The sequence below is a fragment of the Hyperolius riggenbachi genome, chromosome 10, assembly GCF_040937935.1.
Source record: "Hyperolius riggenbachi isolate aHypRig1 chromosome 10, aHypRig1.pri, whole genome shotgun sequence".
Taxonomy (NCBI): domain Eukaryota; kingdom Metazoa; phylum Chordata; class Amphibia; order Anura; family Hyperoliidae; genus Hyperolius; species Hyperolius riggenbachi.
The window spans coordinates 161,601,603-161,613,832 of record NC_090655.1 but is presented as its reverse complement, the minus strand read 5'-3'; positions in this window follow the sequence as shown (position 1 = coordinate 161,613,832).

Genomic DNA, 12,230 nt, shown 5'->3' with positions numbered 1-12,230 from the left:
CCACACTCACACTACTCCTCCATTCCTCCTGCTGCTGCTGTCTGTCTGTGTTTCCCACTGCCAGGGTACACAGAATTACCTTCTGCTGCCACACTGCCACCAGCTATTACGTCAAACAATAGCTGCTCACATTACTCCTCCATTCCTCCTGCTGCTGCTGCTGTCGGTCTGTGTTTCTCACTGCCAGGGTACACAGAATTACATTCTGCTGCCACTCTGCCACCAGCTATTACGTCAAACAATAGCTATATATCCGTGTAATTGGTTGTACAAACAAAACCAAAAAAACATTAAAAAAAAAAAAAGGTTTAATTTTTCTGAGGTGCCCGGGTTGAAAACTGTGTTGTCCCAGTTGTGTATTGGACATGATGTGGGCTGCACGACCGCTGTCTGGGACCTCCTGTTGTGTTTATTTACAGCCCTGGTATCACCGCTAGGTACCAGGGCTATTATGTCACGCTGCCTGCCTGCTGCCACACTCACACTACTCCTCCATTCCTCCTGCTGCTGCTGTCTGTCTGTGTTTCCCACTGCCAGGGTACACAGAATTACCTTCTGCTGCCACACTGCCACCAGCTATTACGTCAAACAAAAGCTGCTCACATTACTCCTCCATTCCTCCTGCTGCTGCTGCTGTCGGTCTGTGTTTCCCACTGCCAGGGTACACAGAATTACATTCTGCTGCCACTCTGCCACCAGCTATTACGTCAAACAATAGCTATATATCTGTGTAATTGGTTGTACAAACAAAACCAAAAAACCATTAAAAAAAAAAAAAAGGTTTAATTTTTCTGAGGTGCCCGGGTTGAAAACTGTGTTGTCCCAGTTGTGTATTGGACACGATGTGGGCTGCACGACCGCTGTCTGGGACCTCCTGTTGTGTTTATTTACAGCCCTGGTATCACCGCTAGGTACCAGGGCTATTATGTCACGCTGCCTGCCTGCTGCCACACTCACACTACTCCTCCATTCCTCCTGCTGCTGCTGCTGTCGGTCTGTGTTTCCCACTGCCAGGGTACACAGAATTACATTCTGCTGCCACTCTGCCACCAGCTATTATGTCAAACAATAGCTATATATCTGTGTAATTGGTTGTACAAACAAAACCAAAAAACCATTAAAAAAAAAAAAAAAAGGTTTAATTTTTCTGAGGTGCCCGGGTTGAAAACTGTGTTGTCCCAGTTGTGTATTGGACACGATGTGGGCTGCACGACCGCTGTCTGGGACCTCCTGTTGTGTTTATTTACAGCCCTGGTATCACCGCTAGGTACCAGGGCTATTATGTCACGCTGCCTGCCTGCTGCCACACTCACACTACTCCTCCATTCCTCCTGCTGCTGCTGTCTGTCTGTGTTTCCCACTGCCAGGGTACACAGAATTACCTTCTGCTGCCACACTGCCACCAGCTATTACGTCAAACAATAGCTGCTCACATTACTCCTCCATTCCTCCTGCTGCTGCTGCTGTCGGTCTGTGTTTCCCACTGCCAGGGTACACAGAATTACATTCTGCTGCCACTCTGCCACCAGCTATTACGTCAAACAATAGCTATATATCTGTGTAATTGGTTGTACAAACAAAACCAAAAAACCATTAAAAAAAAAAAAAAGGTTTAATTTTTCTGAGGTGCCCGGGTTGAAAACTGTGTTGTCCCAGTTGTGTATTGGACACGATGTGGGCTGCACGACCACTGTCTGGGACCTCCTGTTGTGTTTATTTACAGCCCTGGTATCACCGCTAGGTACCAGGGCTATTATGTCACGCTGCCTGCCTGCCTGCTGCCACACTCACACTACTCCTCCATTCCTCCTGCTGCTGCTGCTGCTGTCGGTCTGTGTTTCCCACTGCCAGGGTACACAGAATTACATTCTGCTGCCACTCTGCCACCAGCTATTACGTCAAACAATAGCTATATATCTGTGTAATTGGTTGTACAAACAAAACCAAAAAACCATTAAAAAAAAAAAAAGGTTTAATTTTTCTGAGGTGCCCGGGTTGAAAACTGTGTTGTCCCAGTTGTGTATTGGACACGATGTGGGCTGCACGACCGCTGTCTGGGACCTCCTGTTGTGTTTATTTACAGCCCTGGTATCACCGCTAGGTACCAGGGCTATTATGTCACGCTGCCTGCCTAATTGACTGCCTGCTGCCACACACTCATCCTCCTCCTCCTGCTGCTGAATTTACCTCCTGCTGTCTGTGTGTTTCCACTGCCAGGGAGCACATACAATGGCGCTTCCAACATGCGTGCGCCACCAGCTATTTGTTACGCTCAAAAATAGCTGCATTTCTGTAAAAAAAAAAATTGAAAAGAGAAATAAGTGAAGAAGAAGACGATATAGAAGAAGATGAAGAAGATGAAGAAGAAGAAGATGAAGAAGAAGAAGAAGATGAAGAAGAAGAAGAAGAAGGAGAAGAAGATGAAGAAGAAGAAATTGAAGAAGAAGATGAAGAAGATGAAGAAGAAGAAGATAAGAAGAAGAAAAAGAAGGAGAAGAAGAAGAAGATGAAGAAGAAGAAGATGAAGAAGATGAAGAAGATGAAGAAGAAGATGAAGAAGAAGAAGATGAAGAAGAAGAAGAAGAAGATGATGATGATGATGAAGAAGATGAAGAAGATGATGATGAAGAAGATGAAGAAGAAGAAGAAGACAATATAGAAGAAGAAGAAGATATAGAAGAAAATATAGAAGAAGAAGATATAGAAGAAGAAGATATAGAAGAAGAAGAAGATAGAAGATAAAGAAGAAGAAGAAGAAGAAGAAGTATATACAGTACTGAACAAAATTCTGGACACAACTTCTCTTTTCACCTTTTTTTTTTTAAAGGAACATCCCCACATAATCACTTGCTGTTGTTACTTGGAAAAAAAGATGTTTCTTGCATCATTCACCCTCAAAACAAGTGTTGGAAGCTATTTAAGGCCAATTCGAATAGTCAGCTCGAATAATGAGCTCGAATACCGACTCGAATAGTGAGCTCGAAGTCCGAGGTCGAATCGAATAGTAAAAATTATTCGACTCGAATATTCGACTGACCTCGAATAATTTACTATTCGAATTCGACCAAACTCGAATTTTAAAAAGGGGTATTTGAGCACCACTAGGGAGGAGGATTACTGGCACCTCTTTCCCATTGAGATGGGACATCACCCAGTGTAGCGGCTGGTTCACATGGACGTCTGTGTGTCGTCTGTGTTTATGAGCGTTCAACCGCTAATCACTGAGCGACAGAAATCGACATGTCGTTTGGTCAAATAGTTTGTTGTAGTAGCGTTTGAGAAAGCTTTCGCATTTGAAAGCGTTTGATCGCTTAGACGCCTCTTAAAGAGGAAGTAGTCATAAAGGGACTGTACTATACTGTCCAAGGAAGAGGAAATTGGTCACAGCTTTGTACTTCCTGTACTCCCGAGTGATAGAGACATATTGGGCCATATGCAGTTGACTTTTTCTCTTGAGTTTTCTCCTAGGTGATAATTTTTCATTTTCACTTTAAAATAACTTTTCAGCATTTTTCAATTAAAAATGTACCAAGAGTAGTTGAAAAGGTACTTTCAAAACCATTTTGTGTATTTTCTTACATGCTGGTGGTTTAAAAGGCATTTATTGACAAGTTATGAAAATATCACCTAGGAGAAAACTCAGGAGAAAAAGTGAATTGCATATGACCCCTTGTCTTTAAAGGATACCCGAAGTGACATGTGACATTATGAGATAGACATGTGTATGTACAGTGCCTAGCACACAAAAAACTATGCTGTGTTCCTTTTAGAAATTCCCCTTTTTATCTCTGTCCTGCTCTCAGAAGCCATTTTTTACTAGGAAGGTGTTTTATAGTTGGAATGTATTATCAGTGAGGATCACACTGTAGTCACTTCCTGTCTGAGTCAGGACTGAGACAGCCACTTACATACTTGATATTTAACTCTTTCAGACAGAGAAAGAAAAAAAGGAACACAGCATAGTTATTTGTGTGTTAGGCAATGCTCATTAGAGATGGGCCCAACGGTTCGCCCGCGAACGGTTCCAGGCGAATTTTGGGTGGTTCGCATCCGCTGGCGAAAGGCAAACTTTTGCGGAAGTTCGGTTCGCCCCCATAATGCTCCATTAACAGTCAACTTTGACCCTCTACCACAGTCAGCAGGCACATTGTCACCTATCAGACTACACTCACTCCTGGAGCCCCCCCTTATAAAAGGCAAGGTTCTCCAGCAGTTTTACTCACTCGTCTGCCTACAGTAATTAGTGAAGGGACAGCTGCTGACAGACTCTGCTAGGGAAAGCTCTTGTAGGCATTGTTAGCTTGCTCCTAGCTGATTGTTATTTCTTATATAGCACCCCACAACAGCTTCCCTCCTTCTCCTCCGGAGGAGGATCTTGTCTTCCAGGGATTTGTAGGACATCAAAAGCACGCTCACATACATTGACCAGGAACCGAACCCAGGTCAACTGCTTGGAGGGCAGCTATGCTCACCACTATACCACCAACACTACGGGCTGATGCCAGCCTAGCTGGCCTGGGAAGGATGAAAAGCTAGGTGGCCATGCAACCATTCCTGCTAACCTAAAGCTTACTTGTTATGCAGGAGAACAGAGGCGCCAAAAGGATAAAAGGAAGCTAAATGACCTTAAAATCAAATTCTTGGTAAATAGAGGAGGTAGTGGTGGACTTACCTCCTCCAAGTAGACACACAACGACTGTAGTAAAGAAAGTCAATATTTTTTATTTATGAACTCCAAATATGCAACGCGTTTCGCAGGTTTGATCCCGCTTCATCAGGCAATAACAACGGAGCAATAGCATATGTGGTCAGTAGAAGAGTCAGACACCTCAGACAGAGGTGCCTGGCTCTTCTACTGACCACATATGCTATTGCTCCGTTATTGCCTGATGAAGCGGGATCAAACCTGCGAAACGCGTTGCATATTTGGAGTTCATAAATAAAATATATTGTGTTCTCCTGCATAATATTGAGACCACACTGGGTGGAGGGTTGAACCCCCTTTTTCTCATCTACAGAGAGCGACTTCTTATTCCTGAGTGGGGTCAGGAAAATCTCCCCACCTGCATTTACAGTGGTTGCCTAATGGTAACCCTGGTTTGTGAGTATTAATATTTACTCTATCTAGTAACCATTTACCAGTACATATTATACTATTGGGGCTCTTGGTGTTCCTTGTTTTTAAAGCTTACTTGTGTCTTACAACACATTGGCTTAAGACTTTAACAAATCCAATGCTCCAATATGGGGAAGCTTCTCTGTTTGCTATTTTTTTTTTTTTTGTGTGGTGTCACCGTTCACTAATCTCTTCAACTACAAGAACGGCCCAGGAGTAGTCTTAGCTACCGTAATATCTATGTTACGGCAGGGCCCTTATTACACTCTCTTACAGGGCTATGGAAACAGTTTTGCTCATGTGATAAAGCGAGGTGCAAAAATGAAATCATGCCTAGCAGAGGATGGTTTCGATCCATCAACCTCTGGGTTATGGGCCCAGCACACTTCCACTGTGCCACTCTGCTTACATTTGCATACAATCTTCAAGATTAAGAAGGGTACATTAGTTGAAATAGTTACACTACAATCTATGTTACAGCAAGGCCCTAATGACACTTTCTCTTAAGAGGCTATGGCCGCCGATTATTTTTTATTTATATAGCACCAACATATTCCGCAGCGCTTTACAAAGCACAATAAGATGACAAGGGGAACATAGATACAACTAACAAATGTACAGCAGAGTTCCAAACAGCACAAATATTGTTACAAAAACAGTAAACATTAGGAGGATGACCCTGCCCTTGCTAGCTTACAATCTAATGGGTAGACTGTAGGAGGCGCCCTTGTTGGTTTTATGGTGTTGCATAAGGTGCAGTATATAATAGTAACATAGATCGCCTACCTTATGAAACGACACTTCAGTCAGTAGGGATGATGAAAAACATTGGTAGAATACACTCTGGACAACGAGTTTCACGGCATAAACCGCTTCATCAAGTCTATATATGGTGCTTAAGAAAAAGAATATAGCAATAGTGGACACTCAGTACGCTGCCATACCATAAACATAATTAAAAAAAAGACAATCTTATTTAAAGTTCACAAAATATATGAGAAAATAAATACATAGCAAATACATTTGGTGTAAATAATAAGTTCAATCTCATATAAAATAATTCAACATAAATATAAATTTAAATATAGCTAAATTTAAGTCTCTATCTCGCCGGTAATAAACACCTATTAAAAGTATAAAAAAATGAGAACTACATAAAAGAGCCCGCTATATGTATCACTTGGTCCTTAGGGGACCATTAAACGGCTCTGCTTAAATAAAAAGATCCGAGAGATAGCCTGTATATAGCAGAGGGTATAAGGATAATAGGTAAAAGTTAAAATGTAGCCCCTATATGCTACTAACGTCCTAGTGACTGTATGGTGGAGTCACAATCCAGTGAAGAGCTGTATTAGAAACACTAACCTGGTAATTGATGTGGAAGGACTGGGCGCCAAGCCGAACTGAGGCAGAGCGCTCATAGATATAGTGAGTCCCTTTCCGTGCTGTGAGAGAGAGTAAATCGAGCGGCGTGAGCATGAGGGGGCGGGTACTCAGCAGAGTGAAGACTATAGTTGATTGACCGCATAGATAGTCAGTTGTAGTATGGATCTAGCCCATTTGGAGGCGTGCCTATGCGCATGTAATACGCCCATCACGTGCCGCAGTGGGCGGAAGTTTAAAGTAGCTCCATGCGGAAAGGTATGGCGTACCTTGCGCATGTGCAGGAGTTCGTCGCGGCCATTTTGTTAGTGGGCAGCTGTAAGATAGGGTCTATACACCGCCGTAGGAATGCGGAAGTGTCCAGTGGATCGCAGGGGGATGTATTATACGTGCTCTACGCTAGCATAGAAGGTGGATATGGCCATAGTAGTCATGGGCAGAAGTAGATAGAAAGTATGTTTACAAAAGAGATTATTAACTAGAGAAGTAGGTATATGATCGAAGGAGCTAAAATAGTATATTGAGAGGCCGATCTTGTAATGAAAAATATCTCCACTAGCGGTGAAAGATATATATAGATAGATAGAAACTAGTGCAGGTATACAGTAAGTCAGACCCAAGGGGTGACGGCTGCCATCCGGTGGTGATACAATATATTACACCATAGTTACATAGTTACATGGTTACATAGTTATTTTGGTTGAAAAAAGACATACGTCCATCGAGTTCAACCAGTATAAAGTACAACACCAGCCTGCTCCCTCACATATCCCTGTTGATCCAGAGGAAGGCGAAAAAACCCTTACAAGGCATGGTCCAATTAGCCCCTAAAGGGAAAAATTCCTTCCCGACTCCAGATGGCAATCAGATAAAATCCCTGGATCAACATCATTAGGCATTACCTAGTAATTGTAGCCATGGATGTCTTTCAACGCAAGGAAAGCATCTAAGCCCCCTTTAAATGCAGGTATAGAGTTTGCCATAACGACTTCCTGTGGCAATGCATTCCACATCTTAATCACTCTTACTGTAAAGAACCCTTTCCTAAATAAATGGCTAAAACGTTTTTCCTCCATGCGCAGATCATGTCCTCTAGTCCTTTGAGAAGGCCTAGGGACAAAAAGCTCATCCGCCAAGGTATTATATTGCCCTCTGATGTATTTATACATGTTAATTAGATCCCCTCTAAGGCGTCTTTTCTCTAGACTAAATAAACCCAGTTTATCTAACCTTTCTCGATAAGTGAGACCTTGCATCCCGCGCATCAATTTTGTTGCTCGTCTCTGCACCTGCTCTAAAACTGCAATATCTTTTTTGTAATGTGGTGCCCAGAACTGAATTCCATATTCCAGATGTGGCCTTACTAGAGAGTTAAACAGGGGCAATATTATGCTAGCATCTCGAGTTTTTATTTCCCTTTTAATGCATCCCAAAATTTTGTTAGCTTTAGCTGCAGCTGCTTGGCATTGAGTACGATTATTTAACTTGTTGTCAATGAGTACTCCTAAGTCCTTCTCCAAGTTTGATGTCTCCAACTGTATCCCATTTATTTTGTATGGTGCTAGACCATTAGTACGTCCAAAATGCATGACCTTACATTTGTCAACATTGAATTTCATCTGCCATGTATGTGCCCATATAGCCATCCTATCCAGATCCTGTTGCAATATGACACTATCTTCCTGAGAGTTAATGATTCTGCACAATTTTGTATCATCTGCAAAAATAGCAACATTGCTCACTACTGCATCTACTAGGTCATTAATAAATAAATTGAAGAGCACTGGACCCAGAACAGACCCCTGTGGGACCCCACTGCTAACAGTCTCCCATTTTGAGTATGATCCATTGACCACAACTCTTTGTTTTCTGTCCATTAGCCAGTTCCCTATCCATGAACACAGACTCTTCCCCAGTCCTTGCATCCTCAACTTTTGCACCAGACTTTTGTGGGGAACAGTGTCGAAGGCCTTTGCAAAGTCCAAGTATATCACATCTACAGCATTCCCAATATCCATATTAGCATTCACTACCTCATAAAAGCTGAGCATGTTAGTCAAACAGGACCTGTCTTTAGTAAACCCATGTTGATGCTGAGAAATAAGATTATTTTCTACTATGAAGTCATGTATAGTATCTCTTAGTAACCCCTCAAATAGTTTGCATACAACTGATGTTAAACTTACAGGTCTATAATTTCCTGGATCAGATTTTTTGCCCTTCTTAAATAATGGGAAAACGTGGGCTGTACGCCAATCCACTGGGACTCTGCCAGTTGCAAGAGAGTCACAAAAGATAAGATAAAGGGGTTTATCTATAACTGAACTTAATTCCCTTAGGACCCGAGGATGCATGCCATCCGGGCCAGGTGCCTTGTCTATTTTTAATTTATTTAGTCTTGCCTTCACTTCTTCCTGCGTTAAGTATTTAATATTACAGTTAGAAGATTGAGACTCTTCCGCCTCTGTAGTTTGCAACAGTGCTGTTTCTTTTGTGAAGACAGAAGCAAAGAAAGCATTTAATAACTCTGCCTTACCTTGGTCATCCACCATTGAGTTCCCATCCTCATCCTTTAGGAGTCCTATACAGTCAACCTTTCTTTTTTTAGAGTTAATGTACTTGTAAAACTTTTTTGGGTTAGATTTGATATCCTTAGCGATTTGTTTTTCAGCTTCAATCTTTGCCTGCCTAATTTCTTTTTTACAATTTTTATTGCACTCCTTATAATTGCTTAGTGCAGCCTCGGTCCCCTCCTGTTTTAAGACCTTATAGGCATTCTTTTTCCTCTTCATTTTATCTTTAACCTTTCTATTCATCCATAGAGGCCTTTTTTTATTCCTAGACATTTTGTTTCCATATGGGATATACATACTACAATATTGATTGAGTATAAGTTTAAAAGCTTGCCATTTCCCTTCAGTGTCTTCCCCTTGTAGTACATTATCCCAGTTCACCAAACTTAGTGCCTGCCTAATTTGAGTGAACTTTGCTTTTCTAAAGTTCATAGTTTTAGTGGTCCCGCTGCCCCTTGGCCTATCAGTCACCAGCTCAAACGTTATCATGTTGTGATCACTATCTCCCAAATGTTCTTGAACCTGCACATTTGATACATTATCTGGTCTATTAGAAATGATCAGATCCAGTAACGCATTCCCCCTAGTTGGTTCAGTTACCATTTGAGTCAAGTAATTGTCCTGTAGTGCTGCCAGAAATCTGCTGCTTTTACCAGAATGGGTAGCCTCAATACTCCAGTCAATGTCTGGAAAGTTGAAGTCGCCCATAATTATGACCTCATTTTTACCTGCAGCTTTTTCAATCTGCTGTAGTAATCGCAGTTCTGCAGCTTCATTAATAAGAGGTGGCCTGTAGCATACCCCAATAAGCAATTGGCAACTTTTATTTCCACCATGAATATTTACCCAAACGGACTCCACATCTTCGCAATCTTCCTCCATCTCATCGTTGAGGACAGCTGTAAGAGAATTCTTAACAAAGAGACAAACCCCTCCACCTTTTTTCCCTGTTCTATCCCTCCTAAACACATTGTATCCTTTTAAATTAGCTATCCAGTCATGGCTTTCATCCATCCATGTCTCGGTTATTCCCACAATGTCATAGCCTTTGTCATTCAGAATGAACTCTAGTTCGTCTATTTTATTTGCAAGGCTCCGAGCATTGGTTACCATGCACTTTATATTTTTACCACCACATTTACCAATTTTGTTTACATGAAATGGGCTACTTGAATTTTTACCAACCTCCTTAATCTTTACACTGTCCCCACCCCCCTCTCCACCCTCCATAATGATAGGTTCCCACTGTCTTTTTACCTCATTTTGTCTATGTATTGAGACTTTATCCTCCCGCCTCCCCCCAGATCCTAGTTTAAAATCTCCTCCAACCGTTTAGCCATCTTCTCCCCCAATGCAGCTGCACCCTCCCCATTAAGGTGCAGCCCATCCCTGCTGTAGAACCTGTAGCCGACTGCAAAGTCTGCCCAGTTCTCCAGGAACCCAAACCCTTCCTTCCTACACCAATTTCTCAGCCACTTATTTAACTCCCTAAGCTCCCTCTGTCTCTCAGATGTAGCACGTGGCACTGGCAGTATTTCAGAAAACACCACCTTGGAGGTCCTTGCTTTAAGTTTATCTCCAAGTACCTGAAAATCATTTTTGAGGACCTTCCATCTCCCACCAGAGCTACTGAAAGATTAAATATAATATATACATATGCTACCATATAAACTTGCATATACCACACTGCCCTCAATACACCGTACAGTGCGTCTCATTATCTGTTAATGATATTTGTACCCATATCTACGATATTGATAAATGCTTGCTTGATAGGATTGAAATGAAGTTTTAATAACTTCTAAATAAATGAATTAAGTGGTTATATACAAAAAGATTAAGAAACTTGTACCCATATTTGCGTCATAAACAATTACCCGCATAGATTAAATGAGAAGAAATTCACGAACTTCCATGTACATAAATATAGAGGTATCTGATTATAGGTTAGGGGGAACATGTGTACCTTAATATCCCTAATAGGAGATGGAACCGGCCTATTGCATAGGTGGGAATATATGGACACTGAATGACTCAATGTGTTCAATGTCAAATGCATAGAGGGGAGGTGTCCAGGAAAGGGAACGAGGAGGGGGTAAATTAGGGGGGGGGGGAGGAGGGGAGGAGAGGGGAAAGGGATAAGAAAGGGAGGGGGGTGGAAAGAGGGGGGAGGGGGGGAAGAAGGGAGTATGGGTAGAGGATGAGGAAAGTGTATAGACTGGAGAATACATATAGAATTGGCATGGTATGTGTGTGTTCAGTGTCCCCTCTAGACGCAACATTCATAGGTTATGTTCTAGGCATATGTTTAGTCCTTCAGGTTGGAGGGTTCTCAATTTTAACACCCAGAACATTTCTCTGGCCTTGAGTTTGTGATTCCTATTCTGCGTGTGGATGGGTGCCTGTTCTATCGGACATACTTTGATCTTTTCATGTTCCTTGTTATGTATTTCTTTGCAATGCCTGGATAGGCCGTGTTTAGTGTACCCTTTTTCTATGTTTCTTCTGTGTTGTCCCCATCTCGCTTTGAGTGTTTGGGTAGTTCGTCCCACGTATTGTAATCCACATATACATGTGAAGAGGTAAATAATAAATGTGGATTAGCAATCCATCCTATCCGTGATTTCAAATGTTTCTCCTGTAACAGTGGATGTGAAGGTCTTTTGTTCCATTACCATCTTCCGGCAACACAGGCAACCTCTCTGTTTGCATTTTAGGGTTCCTGGGGCTCCTACTAGTGCAGGTATACAGTAAGTCAGACCCAAGGGGTGATGGCTGCCATCCGGTGGTGATACAATACATTACACCAGAGCTACTGAAAGATTAAATATATACGTATGCTACCATATAAACTTGCATATACCACACTGCCCACAATACACCGTACAGTGCGTCTCATTATGTGTTAATGATATTTGTACCCATATCTACGATATTGATAAATGCTTGCTCGATATCTTTTACCGCTAGTGGAGATATTTTTCATTACAAGATAGTCCTCTCAATATACTATTTTAGCTCTTTCGATCATATACCTACTTCTCTAGTTAATATTCTCTTTTGTAAACATACTTTCTATCTACTTCTGCCCATGACTACTATGGCTATATCCACCTTCTAGGCTAGCGTAGGGCACGTATAATACGTCCCCCTGCGAT